Source organism: Hemiscyllium ocellatum, assembly GCF_020745735.1.
Source record: "Hemiscyllium ocellatum isolate sHemOce1 chromosome 27 unlocalized genomic scaffold, sHemOce1.pat.X.cur. SUPER_27_unloc_6, whole genome shotgun sequence".
NCBI lineage: Eukaryota > Metazoa > Chordata > Chondrichthyes > Orectolobiformes > Hemiscylliidae > Hemiscyllium > Hemiscyllium ocellatum.
The window spans coordinates 818,273-837,576 of record NW_026867515.1 but is presented as its reverse complement, the minus strand read 5'-3'; the positions used below and the strand labels follow the sequence as shown (position 1 = coordinate 837,576).

The window sequence follows — 19,304 nt, the reverse complement described above, 5'->3', positions numbered from 1 at the left end:
CTTAAGAGTATATGTTTGCCTGTGTGCGTGCTTGGTAATGTATGAGTGTGATGAAGTATAAGCCTATGAGAGGGTGAGAGTGGGTGGTACGTATCTGTGTCTGAGACACAGCGTGTACACGAGAGCGGTATAGATAAAAGTGAGGAATTGCATTTTGCTTAAAAAAAAGGGAGGACTAGTAGCAGTTACTGGCAGGGCCCTGCGTTATGTTGTAGAACAGAGACATGGGGGTGTGGTTCAGGTACATAGTTCTTTAAAAGTTGCATCACTGGTAGACAAAGTGGTGAAGAGTTGTTTAGCCTACTTGCCTTCATTGTACACACTGTTGAATGTTGGAGTTGGGACATCATTTTGAAGTTGTACTTTTAGAACACCAAGTGCAGTTCTGGTCGCCCTGTTATGGGAAGAATACTATTAGAGAAGGTTCGGTAAAGATTTACCAGGATGTTGCCAGGACTGAAGGGTTTGAGTTATAAGGAGAGGCTGAGACTTTATTCACTGGAGTGGAGGAGGTTGAGGGGTGATCTTATTGAGATTTGTAAAATCATGAGGGGTGCAGGCAAGGTGACTAGCAAAAATAGTGAGGAGCATGTTTGGTTAGGTCGAGTCACGGGGAAAAGAAATATTGGCTCTACCGTTCCTTTTTCTCCTATTGGCATTTGACACTTAAATTTGTCAGTAATCACAGCATTGCCACAGAGTGGACAGCGCACGCTCCTCGGTGTCAGCAAGAACGGCGCATGGTCCTAGCTGTCCGCTGCAACGGGGCGCGATCTTCTTTAGAAGCCAATGAGGAGCCTTGGAGGACCGAACAGAGGGTAGTCCTCCTGCCAATGAGAACATCCCCTATTGTCTGAATGTGGAAGTTGTAACTGAAAGGGGCACAGGCTGGACTGAGAACCGGTAGGGGTGGGCTGCCTTAGAGTGGTTGGAAGGTGGGAGGCTTGCTGTGTCTGTATTGTCTGCACTTCTGTATGTAACTGTATTGTTTAATGTACAAATGTCATTGTCTCTGTCTTGTCATATGTGGAACTGGGATTTGAGGTTTGTCCTCATCTCCCTGTAAAATGGTCAAACGGTAGGGTTTGGGGCCTAGCTTTGCTGCTCCTCTCCCTTGTAAAATTGCTGTCTCTTGTACAGCTGTAAATGTTTATTGTAAACTGTTTTGTAATTTGTTTAATAAAATAAAAAATGCGGAAGTTGTCCCATGAGCTTCTGAAGCTGCTGCTGCACCTCTCTCTCTGAATGAAGATTGAACTTCACTCCAGACTGCAACTTCCTTCCTCTGTTTAACATCTGGGAGTACGGCACACTCTTTTCCATTTCTTATTTCATTGTGGGCTTCAATTGTTGACTCGCAGCAACTGAATGTAAAGGAAGTGAATCCAGGGAGGAGCAGTCTCAGGAACTGTTGATCCAGGTCTGTGTCTCAATTGGCAAACACAGTCCCACAGTGTGAGGTTATAGCCTTTGCTGTGGGGAAGAAAGGAAGGAAGGGCATTGTTTAATTGGTGATATATGGGGATGTGGGGAAGGGGAGGACTGCAGGTGTTGAAGATCAGAGTCAAAAAGTGTAGCACTGGAAAAGCACAGCAGTCAGGCAGCTTCCAAGGAGCAGGAAAGTTGAAGTTTCGGGCCCGAGCCCTTCATCAGGAATGCCGTGTGGATGTACAAAGGGGCCTCAGCATCCTCCTACACCAGTCACTGCCTGTTGTCAGACAGGTACAGCAAGCAATCAGCATGGCAAGTGTTATATTAGCAAGAGAAATTGAGTTCAGAAGTGGGGATGCCTTCCTACAGTTACGGGGGCGGGGGGTCATTGAATATATTCAAGGCTGAACTCATCTGATTTTTGAACAACAAAGAGGTGGATGTTTCTGGGGGAAGACAAGAAAATGGTTTCAAGACCAGTATAGAACTGTTACAGAGTTGGACAGCACAGAAACAGACCATTCAGTCCAACTAGTCCGTGCTGACTATGTTCACAAACTAAACTCATTCCACCTGCCTGTGTTTGGCCCATATCCCTCCGAACCTTCCGGCTTTTGCTGTTCCTTGGATGCTGCCTGAACTGCTGTGCTCTTCCAGCACCACGAATCCAGAATCTGGTTTCCAGCATCTGCAGTCATTGTTTTTACCTCCCTCTGAACCTTTCCTATTCATGTCCTTATCCAAACATCTTTTAAACGCTGTTACTGTACCTGCATCCACCATTTCCTCTGGACATTCATTCCACACACAAACCACTCTCTCAAAGGAAAAAGGTGCTCCTCATATCTCTTTTAAAATCTTTTCACCTCGCACCTTTAAAATTTGCTCCTAATCTTGAAACAACTCCTGCCATTCACCTCATCTATGCCCCTCATGATTTTATAATTCTCCTATAATGTCGCATCTCCACTTCCTGTGTTCCATTGAAAACATCCCAGCCTATCCACCTAGATGTAGGTAAATTAATATCCAGTTATGATCTGTTCAAAGCTGGTGCAGGCTCGAAAGACCAAATGACCTACTTCTGCTCCCAACTCTCTCACTTTGTCCAGGACAGTAAGAGACTATAAGACAGGAGCAGATATTTGGCCATTCACCACATCGGGTCTGCTCATACCATTCAATCGTGGCTGATCGGTTTGCCAACCCCATTCACCTGCTTTCTCCCAATACGTCTCGATCCCCTTGATACTCAAGAAACTACCTATCTCAGTTTTAAATAGACCCAGTGACCTGGCCTCCACAGCCTTCTGTGTCAAGGAATTCCATAGATTCACCACTCTCTGGCTGAAGTTTTTCCTTTTCTCCATTCTAAAAGGTCTTCTGGTCCTAGTCTCTCTTACCAATTGAAATATCTTCCCAATGTCCAGGTCGTTCAGTATTAGGTATGTTTCAATTAGATCCCCCTCCTGGTGAGTATGGCCCTGTTAATCAGCATGAACCAGACCCTTCAGGATGTGGTACAGCTGGGATTAGGTTCAGCAAACTGAAAATGGAGGGAGAGTGTGTGGGATGGAGATCTTCAGCTTCTCTGGAATAAGGGAGGAAAGAGATATAAATGAGAATTGATCGGATGGGCTGATCGGCCAAAGAGTGGCAGGTTGAGTTTAATTTAGAGAAATGTGAGGTTTGCGTTTTGGTCAATCAATCCAGGCAGGACTTGAACAGTTAAGGGGAATGTTGCAGAACAAAGAGACCTTGATATGCTTTCCTTTATTGGTCAGAGCATTGAGTACGGGATTTGGGAGTTCCTGTTGTGGCTGTGCAGGACATGTGGTTAGGCCACTTTTCGAATAATGCATTCAGTTCTGGTCTTCCTGCAATAGGAAAGGTGTTGTGAAACTTTGAAAGGGGTGGGAAAACTTTTATAAGGCTTGTTGACAGAGTTGGAATGTTTGAGGTACAGGGAGAGGCCAGGGATATTTTCCCTGGAGCATCAGAGGCTGAGGGGTGACCTTATAAAAGTATATAAGGGGCATAGATCAGGGCAAGGTGTTTTCCCCAGGGTAGGGGAGTCCTGAACTAGAAGAACATAGGTCTGAGGTGAATGGGGAAAGGGAAGTGAGCAGAAACTTTTTCACGCAGAGGGTAGTGGAGGTGTGGAACCTGCTGCCAGAGGAAGTGGTGGAGGCTGAAATAATGACACAATATAAAAGGTATCTGTATATATGAATAGCAAAGGTTTAGAAGAATGTGGGCCAAATGCTGGCAAATGGAACTGCGTTAATTTATTATGTCAGGCTGGCGTCTGTCTAGGTTAGGGTGGATTAACCATAGGATGTGCAGGTTAGGTGCATTAGTAAGGGTTAAATGCTGAGCAATAGGGGTTGGGGAATGGGTGTGGACTCCCTGGGCCGACTGGCCTGCTTCCATACTATGGAGCTTCTCCGACGGGAAGATGTTTTGCAAACTGCGCAGGCGCACTGCGGACCAGACGGCCGCCGTCCGGAGCAGGCGCAGTGTGACAGCTCCCGCTGCCGGCCTCGCTCCATTGGTGATGTCACAACGCGGAAGTGGCCATGTCAGTTTCAGAGTGCAACTCCTTCCCTCTGGGGAACTCTGCATCCAGGGAGGGGGAATCTGTTCACTTGTAGCAACTGGAGTGAATCCAGGGAGGGAGCAGACTCTGCAAACTAAAGGTGAGGAGAGACGGATAGAGGGAGGAGTGACCTGAAAGACTTTTATAAAATGAAGAGGGGCGGGGAGAGGGTAATTAGACAAGGTCTTTTCCTTGGGATGGGGGAGTCCAGACCTGGAGGTTAATAAGTTAAGGGGGTGATTTAAGCGGCTTAAAGGGGTATTCTTTTTACGCAGAGGGTGGTGCATTTATGGAATGAGCTGCCAGAGGAAGTGGCTCAGGCTGGTACAGTTGCAGTATTTTAAAAGTCATCTGGTTGGGGATATGAATAGGAAGGGCTCAGAGGGATTTGGGCCAAGTGCTGGCAAATGGGACTAGATTAATTTCAGATATCTGGTCAGCACCGAAGAGTTTGATCCAAGTGTCTGTTTCTGTGCTGTATGGCTGTGACTCTGGCTTTCCACAAACATTTGCCACATCTTTACCTTCAGTTTCTCTCTGGTGTCTATGTTAATTCCTTGATGTCTCATTTTGCTCCCCCGCTTCCCGGGGACGTTAACCATTTTGTGTCTAGTTCTTCTTCAAGAAGCTGCATTGCAGGTGCACCCTGAATTGACACTCTTCCCAAATCAGACCTGCTCACTCTTAGCAGTATCCTAATGTTGTGAAAGATATTAACTTTCAGGTGGAGGTATCCAAAATTCAGAGAGATGTCGGTTTTGACGTTTTTGCTTTTCTGTCCCTGTAAGATCCTGAATCAGCACTTTCAGGAGAATTAGAGTGGAGTGAGATCAGAGGGGGAGGGAGAATGGGATGGTGCTTTCAATTTTGTGGAATAATAAAAGAAAAGAATGGTCTGCAGAAAGTAGAATTAATTGCTTGTTCAGAATTTCTACCCTGCACTGGCAGTGATGACATTTGTAATCGCTTTTTACAGAGTATATGAAGATCTGAAGACAGAAGTTTCAAAATCAACAGGTGAAGGCCTTATGCCCAAAACGTTGACTCTCTGGCTCCTCGGATGCTGCCTGACCTGCTGCGCTTTTCCAGCACTGCACTTTTCAACACTGACTCTCCAGTGACTGCAGTCCTCACTTTGATGTCAATGTCTGACAGTCACTCAGTCCATTGGGAAAGCAACGGTTTTCAATTCTAATTCTGTAAGAAGGAGCAAAACATTTTGGTTCCTGTTTGAGTAGGTTTTTAGCATCAGTGGGACTGGATGAGAGACCCTACCGTTGCAGTGCACTCAGTGAGGATCGTATAATAGCTGTACGGCCTGGGAAGAAGAATTCATGTTGGGGAGGGTCTCCACACGTTTGTGTGCACCTAACGCTTCGGCCGTGGAAAAACCCGAGAAATCCCACCCTGTGGAGAAACGATGGAAGTGTGGCGACTGTGGGAAAGGCTTCCGTGCTCTGTCTGCCCTGGAGGTTCATCGGCACATCCACACGGGGGAGAAGCCGTTCTCCTGCCCCGAATGCGGTAAGGGCTTTACCCAGGACTCTACCATGCTGACCCACTGGCGTATCCACACAGGGGAGCGGCCCTTCAATTGCCCCGAGTGTGGGAAAGCCTTCAGCAATTCTTCGAACCTGCTCAGGCACCAGCGGCTCCACACTGGGGAAAGGCCCTTCAGCTGCCCCGAGTGCGGGAAAGCCTTTGTCCGGGCCTCCCACCGCCTGACCCACCAGCGGGTCCACACGGGGCAGAGGCCCTTCAGCTGTCCTGAGTGTGGGAAGAGATTTACCCAGGCCTCCAACTTGCTGACCCACCAGCGGGTCCACACGGGACAGAGGCCCTTCAGCTGTCCTGAGTGTGGGAAGAGATTTACCCAGGCCTCCCACTTGCTGACCCACCAGCGGGTCCACACAGAGGAAAGGCCCTTCAGCTGCCCCGAGTGCTGGAAAGGCTTCACCTGCTCCTCCCATCTGCGGAGGCACTAGCGAGTTCACGTGCCATCACAGGGGGATTGAAGGAGCGACGGCCAAGTGCCGTTATCGACTGGACTGTCAGCCCGGTTCCAGGGACTCCCGGGTTTGAATCCTGCCCTGACAGATGGCAGAATTGGTATTCGGTCAGAAATCTGGAGTGCAGAATCTAACAGTGAAACCATTTTCGGGGGTTGGGGGTGGAGTAACCCCCATCTGATTCACTCGCGTCCTTTTTAGGGAAGGAAACTGTCGTTGTGGGATAGGATCACTCGGTCGTCCCAGCTGCATCCTTTACCCGGTCTGGCCTACACGTGACTCCAAACCCACAACAGTGTGGTTGACTCTACACTGCCCCCCCCCCCCCACTGGCAAATGCGTGGAGAGAAACTTACTTGGAGACAAGGTATGGGTTGAAATTGGTGAGTAAGGCAGTATTTCCTATGGGTTACGGCTGTAGCAAGGACCCAATTACAAAGGGACAATTCGGTGCTGACCAATAGTAAAGGAAGAAAGGGGGGTGGCAATGTGTGCGCTTTGACCTTGAGCTGCTTATTTTAAAAAAAAGCAACATTTTCTATGCCTTTTTTGGTGGGGGGGGGGGGGGGGGGCGGCGGTGCGGGGGGTGGAATCTGAAGCTGTAACAAAGTTGGGTCACAATAAAGGTTACCTGAACTTACTGCCGGGCTCAGACTCTCATTGAACTTTGAGCTCCAAGAGGTTTTTGTTTTAAAACTACTCATTTTTTTGCAGCCTCCTGCACTGAGTTTCCAATGTCGTGTATCAGATGGAGCAGTGAATGAGGAGCCAGTACCGTTAGAAATTGTAAATTTTTTGTGAGTGCAGGTACTGCATCGTTTCATCAGAATTGTAAAGTTTACTGGCAGCACCAGGAGTTGTGGGTTGTGTTCACTAGATACGCGTATCTTTACAATTAAGAATACCAAAAATGATATATTCAGAAACATAGTTGAAGTCTGAAAGCATTTTAAATTTTTTAAAAGAGCTGTTGAAACCTTTCTGAAACTTGAACTGAATTCTATGCAGTTTAACCACAGCTCAGGACAGGTTGGAAGGGGTGAATGGCCTGTTCCTAGTCTTGTGAAATTGGTTCTGACTATGTAGAAATAGAGTCATAGAGTTGTACAGCATGGAAAGAAACCCTTCAGTCCACGCCGACCAGATATTCTAAATGAACCGAGTGACCCATTTGCCAGAATTTGGCCAAATGTCCCTCTAAACCCTTCCTATTCATATCCCCATCCAGATGCCTTTTAAATGCTGTAATTCTATCAGCCTCCACCACTTCCTCTGGCAGCTCATTCCATAAACGCCATAAACGCACCACCCTCCGTGTGAAAAGGTTGCCCCTTAGGTCCCTCACAAATCTTCCACACCCCCCTCCCCCCAACTCTATGCCCTCTAGTTCTGGACGACTCCCTATCCCCAACCTTGGGGAAAAGAGATACAAAAGTTCATTTACTCCCCCCACAGGATAAAGAGTTGCCCAGAGGGAGGGGGTTTCACTCTGAACCTCACAAGACCAGTTCTGTGCAGTGACATCAACAATGGAGTGAGGGGGTGGGGTAAGGTGTCTGGGTAATGGGGTGGGGCCAAGCTGAAAGCAGTCCATGCACCATTTGCAAAAATCCCAACCCGAGGAATCCACCCGAGGCAGATGGGAAACGGAAGCCTTTCCCACAATTGCCACACTTTCACGGTTTCTCCACGGGGCAGGATTCCTCAGGTTTCTCCGTGGCTGAAGCTTCAGTTACACACAAACGTGTGTGGAGCCCCTCCCCACCCTGAATTCCTCTTCCCAGGCCCTATAACTGTTTCAGGCTCCACACTCAGTGTGCTGTAACAGTAGGGTCTCTCATCCAGTCCCACTGATGCTGAAAACCTACTCAAACAGGAACCGAAAAGCTTTGCTCCTTCTCACAGAATCATAGTTGAAAACTGTTGCATCCCGATGGACTGAGTGACTGTCAGACATTGACGTCAAAGTGAGGACTGCAGACGCTGGAGAGTCAGAGTCAGAAAGTGCGGTCTGGAAAAGCACAGCAGGTCAGGCAGCATCCGAGGAGCAGGAGAGTTGACGCTTCTGGCATAAGGCCTTCATCTGTTGATTTTGAAACTTTTGTCTTCTGATCTTCAAATACTCTATAAAGAGAGATTACAAAGATCATCACTATCAGTGCAGGGTAGAAATTCTGAACAAGAAATTTTACTTTTTGCAGAACATTCCTTTCTTTTGTTATTCCACAAAATTGAAAGCACCATCCCGCTGTCCCTTCCCCTCTGTTCTCACTCCGCTCTAACTAATTTCCCTGAAGGTGCTGATTCAGGATCTTACAGGGGCAGAAAAGCAAAAATGTCAAGACTGACATCTCTCTGAATTTTGGATAATTCCACCTGCAAGTTAATATCTTTCACAACACTGGGATACTGCTGAGAGTGAGCAGGTCTGATTTTGGGAAGCAAAAAAAGTGTCAATTCGGGGTGAATCGGGAAGTCAGCTTCTTGAGGAAGAACCAGACACAAAATGGTTAACGTCCCCAGGAAGGTGGGAGCAAAATGAGACATCAAGGCATTAACACCGACATTGGAGAGAAAGTGAACCTATTGACGTGGCAAATGTTAGTGGAAAGCCAGAGTCATAGAGATGTACAGCACAGAAACAGACCCTTTGGTCCAACTCATCAGTACCAACCAGTTATTCTAAATTAATCCAGTCCCATTTGTCAGCACTTGGCCTATGTCCTCTAAACCCTTCCTATTCGTATACCCATCCAGATGCCTTTTAAATGCTGGAATTGTACCAGCCATCACCACTTTCTTTGGCAGCTCAATCCTTACATACAGCACCCTCTGAATATAGGAGTTGCCCTTGAGGTTCCTTTTAAATCTCACCCTCACCCTGAACCTAAGACCCATCCAGGGAAAAGACCTTGTCTATTTACCCTATCCATGCCCCACATGATATTATAAAAGTTTGTAGGGTCACCCTCAGCCTTTGGCGCTCGACAGAAAACAGCTCCACCCTGTTCAGCTCAAACCCTGACAACATCCTTGTCAATCTTACCTGAATCCTTTCAGGTTTCAAAACATCCTTCCTCTAGCAGAGAGACCAGAACTGCACACAATACTCCAAAAGTAGCCAAACAAATGTCCTGGAGAGTGCACAACGTAACCTCCCAACTCCGATACTCAGAGGACTGGGAAAGTTTTCAAAACCCACAAAAAACAACCGGGACAGAATGGAGGGACAAACCGATCTTTTGCGGGTCAGCTTGGAACATCAGGGCGGGGGAATGGGAATGAGGGAAGGAAGCTGAATGTGCTGGAGCCAAGGTGGAGGAAGAACAGAGGATGCAAAACCGGCTTGAAGCTGCAATGAGGAGTATTGCATGTGCTGTACTTGTACCTGTTGCAGTTACTGGTGGGAATCGGGTGCATTTTAAACATCAAAACAGAAAAGCTATCTACTCCTCCCACCTTCCCAACGTCGATCCTTCTGTCCCACCTCACCCGGGTAACTAAGACACATACCTGAGTTTGTGGAGTCTCCTCCCTCCCTGGATTCACTCCAGTTGCTACAAGTGAATAGATTTCCCCTCCTTCCATCTCTGTCTCCCTCGCGGGATGAAGAGTTGCCCAGACAGAGTGAGACTGACTTAAACGGACAGGGCCACTTCCCTGCTGTGACATCAACATATCGAGAGGCGAGTCACAGTTTGCAAAACCCCTTCCCTTCAGAGAATCCCCACAGTGTGGAAGCAGGCCACTCGGCCCAAAGACTCCATACCGACCCTCTGAAGGTTAACCCACCCACACCCATTCCCCTACACCTGTTGCTCTACATTTACCCTGACTAACCTACACATCCCTGGGCACTATGGGTAATTTGGCATAGCCAATCCCCCTGAACCTTCACATCCCTGGGCACTATGGGTAATTTGACAAGGCCAATCCCCCCCTAACCTGCACATCCCTGGGCACTAAGGGTAATTTGGCATGGCCAATTCCCCCCTAACCAGCACATTCCTGGGCACTATGTGTAATTTGGCATAGCCAATTCCCCCTAACCTGCACATCCCTGGGCACTATGGGTAATTTGGCAAGGCCAATTCCCCCCTAACCAGCACATCCCTGGGCACTATGGGTAATTTGGCATAGCCAATTCCCCCTAACCTGCACATGCATGTCCATGGGGGTGAATTTGTGTGTGTTTGCATGAAAGAGAGAAAAAAAAATCTACATCAGTATATCTCTGCCTATTTGCTAACAGGTGCTTTATTTCTGTTGGTGTAAATATTGTTGTAAATCATAGCTGGGTGCTAACAGTTAGATGGAAGGGAGACAAAATTCCCCAAGTAGGGCACCATGAGAATCCTGGGAGAGCCCCATTTCTGGTTTACTGCTGAATGAACAAACATTAAGCACAAACACCTATTTATCTCTAATTTTGTTTCATTTTTCTTGTTTAATTCTCTGTTATGCCTACACTCTGTGCCTGGATGGTTGACAGGCTGGGAGATTGTTTTATTGTTCCAGAAGGTGTAATAGGGAACAGGGAGATCGACAGAGGACAGAGAAATCAGGCCCTGAAATCCGAGGTGACACCAGACTACCGTGTGCTCAGGGCTTTGATGAGCAGTGCCAATCCTCTGCCTTTACCTCACTTCCCATCTGACTACCCCCTCGATATTCAGGATCCAATCCTTGTCATCCTGAAGCCATGTCTTTGTTAGGAGTCTCCGATCATAATTATTCTCTTCATTGTGTGCAGTTAATTCATTCACTTTTGTTAGAATGCAGCACACATTCAGACACACTGTTTTTAGATTCAATTTTTGTGACCTTTAAAATCCAGTTTTGATTGCTGGTACATTTACTCCCCTTGTACCTTTCTATCGTTCTCTGATGTTCATTTTCCACGTCACTATACTGCTCACATGCCTTGATTTGGATTGGCCATGCTAAATTGCCCAGAATGTCCAGGGATGTGCAGGTTAGGTGGGTTAGCTATGGGAAATGAAGGGTTATAGTTTCATAGTAATAGAAGCAGGAGTAGGCCATTTGGCCCATCCAGCCTGCTCCGCCATTCATTAAGATCATGGCCGATCTATCCATCGACTCAGCTCCTCCTCCCTGCATTGTCCCAACTACCCTTCATTCCCCTACCATTGCAAATACCCATTCAACTGTGTATTGAGTTTAGAGTCATAGCAATGTTCAGCATGGAAACAGACTCTTGGGTCCAACCCGTCCATGCCAACCAGATATCCCAAAACAATCTTGTCCCACCTGCCAGCACCCAAACCATATCTCTCCAAACCCTTCCTATTCATATACCCATCCAAATGCCTCTTAAATATTGCAATTGCACCAGTCTCCACAACTTCCTGTGGCAGGTCATTCCATACACACACCAGCCTCTGTGTGAAAAAGTTGCCCCTTTAGTCTTTTATATCTTTCCCTTCTCACCCTAAACCTACGTCCTCTAATTCTGGACTCCCCACCCCAGGGAAAAGATTTTTTTCTATTTATCCTATCCATGCCCCTTATGATTTTATAAACCACTATATGGTCACCCTTCAGTCTCTGACACTCGAGGGAAAACAGCCCCAGCCTGTTCAGTCTCTTCTTATAGCTCAAATCCTCCAACCCTGGCAGCATCCTTGTACATCTTTTCTGAACCCTTTCAAGTTTCACAACATCTTTCCGATATGAAGGAGACCAGAATTGCACGCAATATTCCAACAGTGGCCTAACCAATGTCCTGTACAGCCGCAATATGACCTCCCAACTCCTGTACGCAATACTCTGACCAATAAAAGAAAGCATACCAAACGCCATCTTCACTATCCCATCGACCTGTGACTCCACTTTCAAGGAGCTATGAACCTGCATTCCAAGGTCTGTCTTAGTGAAGATGCCTCTACTGCTTCCATGGGCAGAGAATTCCATAGATTCACTACTCTTTGGGAAAAGCAGTTTCTCCTTATCTCGGTCCTAAATCTACTCCTCCTAATCTTGAGGCCTCATCCAGCAGCAGAAATGACTGGATAGGGTAGGGCTTCATCCCCACAGTGCAACAAATTCCCACCTTCCATCAAAATCCCGGATGTAGTTACTCACTCAGTTGCTGTCTCACAAATGCAAGATTTCATTATAACTTCTTCTGCTCCCATTAAGGGCAAAACATCTTTGAAAGCTGCTCTGAAACTCCAGCCTTCACAATCACACTTCTGCTTTCACCAAAGAAGATTAGAGTCATACAGCACGGAAACAGACCCTTTGGTACAACTCGTCCATGCTGACCAGATATCCAGAATTAATCTTGTCCCATTTACTAGTATTTGGCCCACATCCCTCTGCATCTGGATGGGTACATGAATACGAAGGGTTTTGAGGAATATGAGCCACATGCTGGCAAATGGAATAGATTGATTTTGGGTATATGGTTGGCAGAGACGAGGTGGGCTGAAGGATCTGTTTCTGTGGTATATGACTCTAACTGTCTTCGGTGAAAGCAGAATTATGGTTGTGAAGACAGGACTTTCAGAGCAGCTTTCAAAGATGTTTTGCCCTTACTGGGACCGGAAGAAGTTACAATGAAATCTTTCATTTGGGAGACAGCGAGCAACTAAGTGAGTACATCCGGGATTTTGGGGGAAAGTGGGAATTTGTTGCACTTCGAGGATGAAGCCCAATCCTATCCAGTCATTTCTGCTGGTGGCTGAGACTAGGCCTCAAGCTTTGGGGGAGTAGGTTGAGGACAGAGATGAGGAGGAGGAAGTGAGGGCAGTTGCTTTTCCCAAAGAGTAGTGTATCTGGGGAATTCTCTGCCCGAGGAAACAGGCTGCAAAATGCCCTGGTCCTAACTCTTCGACTTGACATACCCGTGACAGTAAGCTTTGAAGTGTTTTGGTTAACTGATGCAAATATTTCCCATTTGTCCAACAATCCAGTGTCAGCTGTTTCAGTCATTGGGATGGTTTTGATTCATCTACTAAATACACCTACTCTTATTAGACAATATTCATGACAATGTACACGAGGCGATACTATATATGCAAGTTGTAGACAATTAAAAAAAGCCGACCAGGCATGGAAGTGGTTAACAAACCCAGGGCATCCCTCTTAGAGTATGCATCTTGTTTGTTTACAAATTAAACACACTTCAGATCTTTTCCTAGCTGCTTTCCGAAAATCTGGGTGCCACCAGGTTTGTGAGTGTGTCCAATAATGTACGTAATCAACAGAAATAGGCAGCAGCAAAGAGTGAACACAAACCAGTCCAGCAGGGGGCACCCACATTTTGGTTTGAGTATTGAAGGAGTACCCTTTTTGAGGCCCCTGTGATATCAGTCCCATACCCAGGCTAATCTGCATTGAAACCAGATTATGAAGTTTTAACCTTTCTGCAAACTTCTGCCTGTGTGTGTGTGTGTCTCTGTAACATTTTCCAACTTTCTTCATATCTCAGTTTGTCAGCTTTTGTTTATTCCTTCCTTCCTTCCTTCCAAGGGTAATGAGGTACTCACATTCCAGAACAGCCCAAGTTAGGGAGCTGAGCCTCATAAATCCTGGCTGTGACACATTGCTGCTTAACCAAGTGTGCAAACTCTAAATCCCTCTCAGCTGTTCCATTTGCAAATCGAACACTGAATTCAAGGCAAGTTGTTCATGTCTCTGCATTAGTCCACAACACGGGGAAATACAACGGAGTCTTTAATAGTTGCCCAATGTGTCCTGTATACCAAATTCATTCAAGTCTGGACGTCCTGAAGCGAGCAATTATACTTCAGATTTCTACTCGCCAATTAAAACTAATGTTGGGCACTCAAACAGATCGGAGGCATCTTGAAGCATGCCACGGTCCTCAGTGTGGGTCCAGGGCTTATCAAATAGGGTTTCACCTCTCGTAACCCTGGGGCAAGCCAATTCATTATTACTAACTTTGGAAAGCGCAAGTGCTCTCAGCAACATTACATCCAGACACTAGGACCCTGTTGAGTTCTCTCACGAGTATCTTGTGGCTGAGTAGGGAGAATTGTAGCAACATTTCTAACAGCACTTTTGTCCATGGCCAGCTTTCCTCTTTATTTTGGACACAACAAAAGTAGCAACCACCCTCTATATTTCATCTCTCAAAGGATATCGGCCGGTGACCTGAGAGGACCAGGGTATCTCCTGCCTGACTCGCCAACTGTGGGGGATGGAAATAAAGCCCCATGTCAGGAAAGAATTTGTTTATCGGGAAGCAGTACAGCTGCAAGGCCAACCATCTCCGCTGAGCCTGGGAAACACAAGCTTTAGCAAACAGGCACTAAGCTGAGATTCAAAATGGTTTCCAGGCTTTAATATGTGACAAAATGGCTGACCCAAATCTAACAATTCTCCCACATCATCGCAGGGAATAAAACAAGAAAAATGAAACAAAATGAGAAATAAATAGGCGATCGTGCTTAATGTTTGTTCATTATGAGGTAAACAAGAAATAGGGGTCTCCCAGGATTCTTATGGTGCCCTACTTGAGGAATTCTGTCCAACAAGTTTAATTGGAAGCAGTATCTTTCGGAGTGCAGCTCCTTCATCAGGGGATTGTGGAATATAAGATAGTAAGACACAGAATTTATAGCAACAGTTTATAGTGTGATGTAACTGAAATTATATATTGAAAAAGACCTGGATTGTTTGTTAAGTCTCTCATCTGTTCGAATGACCTTGATAGTTTCAGTTCTTTCAAATGTAAATCACAAAACTTTTTTAAATAGTTAAATCCTTAAGTGAACTTTACCAATTGGTGTCACGTCAGCCCAGATAATGTATTGAAGGAGTGAGCTCCTCTGTGTGAGACTGTCTGTGCCACAATGGTTAAACTGACTTACAGAATCTTACATGGATTCATGCAGTTTTTGAGCAAAGTAAGACATAATTCTGCAAGTACAAATTCACCCAACAAATTTGTTTGTATGTGTGTGGGGATGTATATTTGCAGAAATATTCTATGTGCATTTTTATAAGAAAAAATCTGCAGACAGGCAATACATGTAATAGTTTGTAAATTCAACTTTGGAAATAGCATCAGTCTGACTCAAGATTGGGATACAGGCAGACTCTGACCTCACACCTTTAATGCATTGTCTGAGCTGAGATGTGAGCTTTTGCTATAAAACCTTGTTATCTCAAGAAGGTGACAACAAGAAATTCTGGGATTTACATTGCAATGAGACCTGCTTCTATTTGAAAAGGTGGAAGACTTAACAATCCAGGTTTGTTCAATATACCATTTCAGTGGCAGGACACTGGAATGTTTTGCTCTAAATTGTGTCTTAGGATCTTATACTCCACAACCACCTGATGAAGAGGCAGCACTCCAAAAGTTACTGCTTCCAAAGAAGCCTGTTGGACTACAGCCTGGAGTTGTGTGATTCTAGTATCTGGTTTCTAGCATCTGCAGTCCTTGTTTTTACCCAGTTGATTTTAACCCTTCTGTTATCCTCTTGCAAGGATGCCTGCATTGAAAAAGTTTACCTCCTCACTCGACAAGAATCTCAGCGAGTCCCTCTCCCACTGCAACTCTCAGGTCATTTCCTCTACCCTGAAGCTCTTCAACCATGTCCTGAAACAGACTCACGACCACAGTCACATTTGCTTCCTCAGTGCCTGCCTCCATAACCAACTCATCCTATACGGAGTCTGGACCACCTTTAAACCAGCAGAGTTCGGATCCGAACAGGCCACTCCACCCTCCTATCTGAGCTATCCCCTCTATTCCCACCCCCATCCACCTATTGTACTCTTTGCTACCATCCCCCACCCTCCTCCCTGACCTATCCCCTCCATTCCCACTCCCATTCACCTATTGTACTCCATGCTACTTTCTCCCCACCCCCACCATCCTCTCATTTTTCTCTCCATCCTGCAGGCTCTATTCCTGATGAAGGGCTTTTGCCCTAAACGTCGATTTTCCTGCTCCTCGGATGCTGCCTGAACTGCTGTGCTTTTCCAGCACCACTCTCATCAAAAGTGGATTGGCCATGTTGAATTCCCATAGTGCCCAGGGACGTGCATGTTAGGGTGGATCGGCCATGCTAAATTAGGCATAATGTGCAGGTAAGACGCATGATTCAGGGTTAAATGTAGAGGAATGAGTGTGGGTGGGTGACCCTTGGGAGGGTCGGTGAGGCCGAGTGGCCTGCTTCCACACTGTGGGGATTCTCTGAAGGGAGGGAGTTTTGGAAAGTGTGTTCTCCTGCCCGTCTGCTGCAGGCGCAGCGCATGCGCAGTGCGGCGTCCCGCTGTCGGTCTTGCCCCGCCCCCTGCACCGTCCCTTTTCCTTGCCCGCCCCTAGTTCCTTTGTGACGTCACAACGCGGAAGTGGCCCGGTCAGTTTCAAAGTGAATCTCCTTCCCTCTGGGTAACTCTTCATCCTGGGAGGGAGACAGAGATGGGAGGAGGGGAAACTGTTCACTTGTAGCAACTGGAGTGAATCCAGGGAGGGAGCAGACTCCGCAAACTCAGGTATGTGTCTTAGTTACCCGGGTGAGGAGGGACGGAAGGGAGAGGGCTGGATATTTTGTCTGTTTTTACGTTTAAAATGCAGCCGATTCCCACCTGTAACTGCAACAGGTACAAGTACAGCACATGCAATATTCCTCATTGCAGCTTCAAGCCGGTTTTGCATTCTCTGTTCTTCCTCCACTTTGGCTCCAGCACGTTCAGCTTCCTTCCCTCATTCCCATTCCCCCGCTCTGATGTTCCAAGCTGATCCGCAAAAGATCGGTTGGTCCTTCCATTCTTTCCCGGTGGCGCCCATTACTCTTGTCTATTTCTTGCCTTAATCCGGCCATGTGCGTGAACAAAGTGTTAGCGTATATCCTCTTTCACTGCCAGCTGCTTCCTTGTTTGCGAAAGCAACATTTCCTCCCATTTTCCGCCGACACTGAGCCTTCTGACCTCCTTGATTGTGTTTTATTTTGTTTTTGCAGAAGCAGGAAACAGATGCATATAACTGTTTGTACGAGCATATCTAGTTTAACCTACACCCCCTCGCCTCACACCACCTTTATCTGTTTGTCTGTAATATCTACCATTGTTTGCAGGCACATTTCACTCTAGTATGCACATTTTAACTAATACAGAAGCAATTATATAATTCCTTCACATAATTTTAACTCTTGTTAACTCCACTCTTGGCTGAAGCAATTATACCCTGGCGTTAGTTCATTTACCTTGCAGAAGCAATTATGGTTACAGAAGTAACACTGCTTTACCCATGTCCCACAGGGGTGACCCTACAACCTTGTATAAAATAATGTGGGGCATGGCGAGGGTACACAGACACGATCCTTGATCTGCGGTTGCTCATAGATTTCTTTTAAATCTCACCCTAAACCTAAGCGGCAACTCCTATGTACAGAGGATGGTGTGTGTAAAGAATGAGCTGCCAGAGGAAGTGGTGGCTGCTGGTTCAATTACAACCTTTAAAAGGTATCTCGATGGGTATATGTTGGGAAGCATTTAGAGGGACATGGGCCAAGTGCTGGCAAATGGGACTAGATTGATTTAGGATATCTGGTCAGCATGGACGAATTGGACTGAAGGGACTGTTTCTGTGCTGTACATCTGTGATTCTGGCTTGCCACTAATGTTTGTCACGTCTGTATGTTCAGTTTCGTCTTGGTGTTGGTGTTAATGCATTGATATCTTATTTTGCTCCCCACTTCCTGGGGACAGTAACCATTTCCTATCTGGTTGTTCTGATCTGGACTGCTGTCCGGATCTTCGGATTTCTGGAATTGGTCAATAAATACACCCGGAAATGACTGTCAATCACACAAGCAATAGTTTATTCTTTGATACGGCCGGGTCGGTAGACTCTGATCAGCCCAGAAGGATTAGATTAGATTCCCAACAGCGTGGAAATAGGCCCTTCGGCCCAACCAGTCCACACCGACCCTCTGAAGAGTAGCCCACCCAGACCCATCTCGCTCTAACTAATGCACCTCACATTACAGGCAGTTTAGCATGGTCAATTCACCAAACTTGCACATCTTTGGATTGTGGGAAGAAACCCACGCAGACATGGGGAGAATTTGCAAACTCCCACAGCCAGCCCCCCCCCCCAAGGCTGGAATTGAACCTGGGACCCTGGTGCTGTGAGGCAGCAGTGCTAACCACTGGGCCACTGATGAGTACCCCCAAAGTTCCAGAAGAATCTGCCGACTTTTACAGAGTTTGTATAGAACTTATGTACACTGTTTTGAGTCAGACATTGAGCATAATCACAAAGTAACAACCAATCAGATCCCGCAAGGTCCTCGTGTATTTTTGACTTAGCCTAGGGCAGCACTGCGGCCTCACAGCACCAGGGTCCCAGGTTCGATTCCAGCCTCGGGTGACCATCTGTGTGGAGTTTGCACATTCTCCCGATGTCTGCGTGGGTGTCCTCCAGGTGTTTCGGTTTCCTCCCAGAGTCCAAAGATGTACAGGTCAGGTGGATCGGCCATGCTAAATTGCCCATAGTGTTAGGTGCATTAGTCAGAGGGAAAATGGGTCTGGGTGGGTTACTCTTCGGAGGGTCAGTGTGGACTGGTTGGGCCAAAGGGCCTGTTTCCAAACTATAGGGAATCTAATCTAATCTATCATCATTTCTTGTAGACGACCTATTCTTGGAATCGTATTTGTCCTGTCTGGTGGTTAGGGTTAAACCGTTACTTCTGCGATTAATGGTTAGGTTCACATTTGTTACTTTGGCATTTGCAATTTTTTTCACTGGATTTACGTCAGTCTGTGGTTTCTTGTTTGTTCTGAGTCGCCAGTATCTGCCTGACTCAGTTCCCACCGAGTTAGCCAAGCAGAAGCTATTTTGTCCTACCTCCCATGTTAAAGTGGAGATTTGAGGTGGCCCAGGGAATCCTTTGTGGACTCAGACCTGTAAAGCCTCTCTCTTGGTTTGTCCTGGAGATCGTACTCTTTGGAAGCCTGGAATAAAAATCTCTCATCATAAAGTCCCAAAATGCAATTCAATTCAATCCAATCCAGAGCAGATAAGCACTAAGAGTTAATTTTGTACGAGATTCAACAGCCTCAGCACTAAAATGGTCTCACAAGGGAACGGCTGTGAATGTAGTCACTTGGTGTCCTGTTCGCACAGATTCACTGATGCTGAGGCAAACCTTCTTAATTGCCTTACAGCATCCTGTTATCACTTGGTGAGCCCAGGTGTCCCTATCTTTAAGTTCTCTCCTCTTTCTGAGCCTTCCTGCCTGTTTATTTTCTAGTGCAGT

General features: G+C 46.4%; 1 protein-coding gene and 1 pseudogene across 1 annotated transcript in view; both read left to right on the top strand.

Annotated features, from left to right (window-relative positions):
• LOC132808475 (gastrula zinc finger protein XlCGF7.1-like) overlaps positions 1-19,304 on the top strand; it is a 506,159-nt gene that overhangs the window by 210,639 nt on the left and 276,216 nt on the right. The gene's annotated exons all lie outside the window — the stretch shown is intronic.
• Positions 1-19,304, top strand: part of LOC132808465 (zinc finger protein 850-like) — a 31,066-nt pseudogene that overhangs the window by 6,742 nt on the left and 5,020 nt on the right.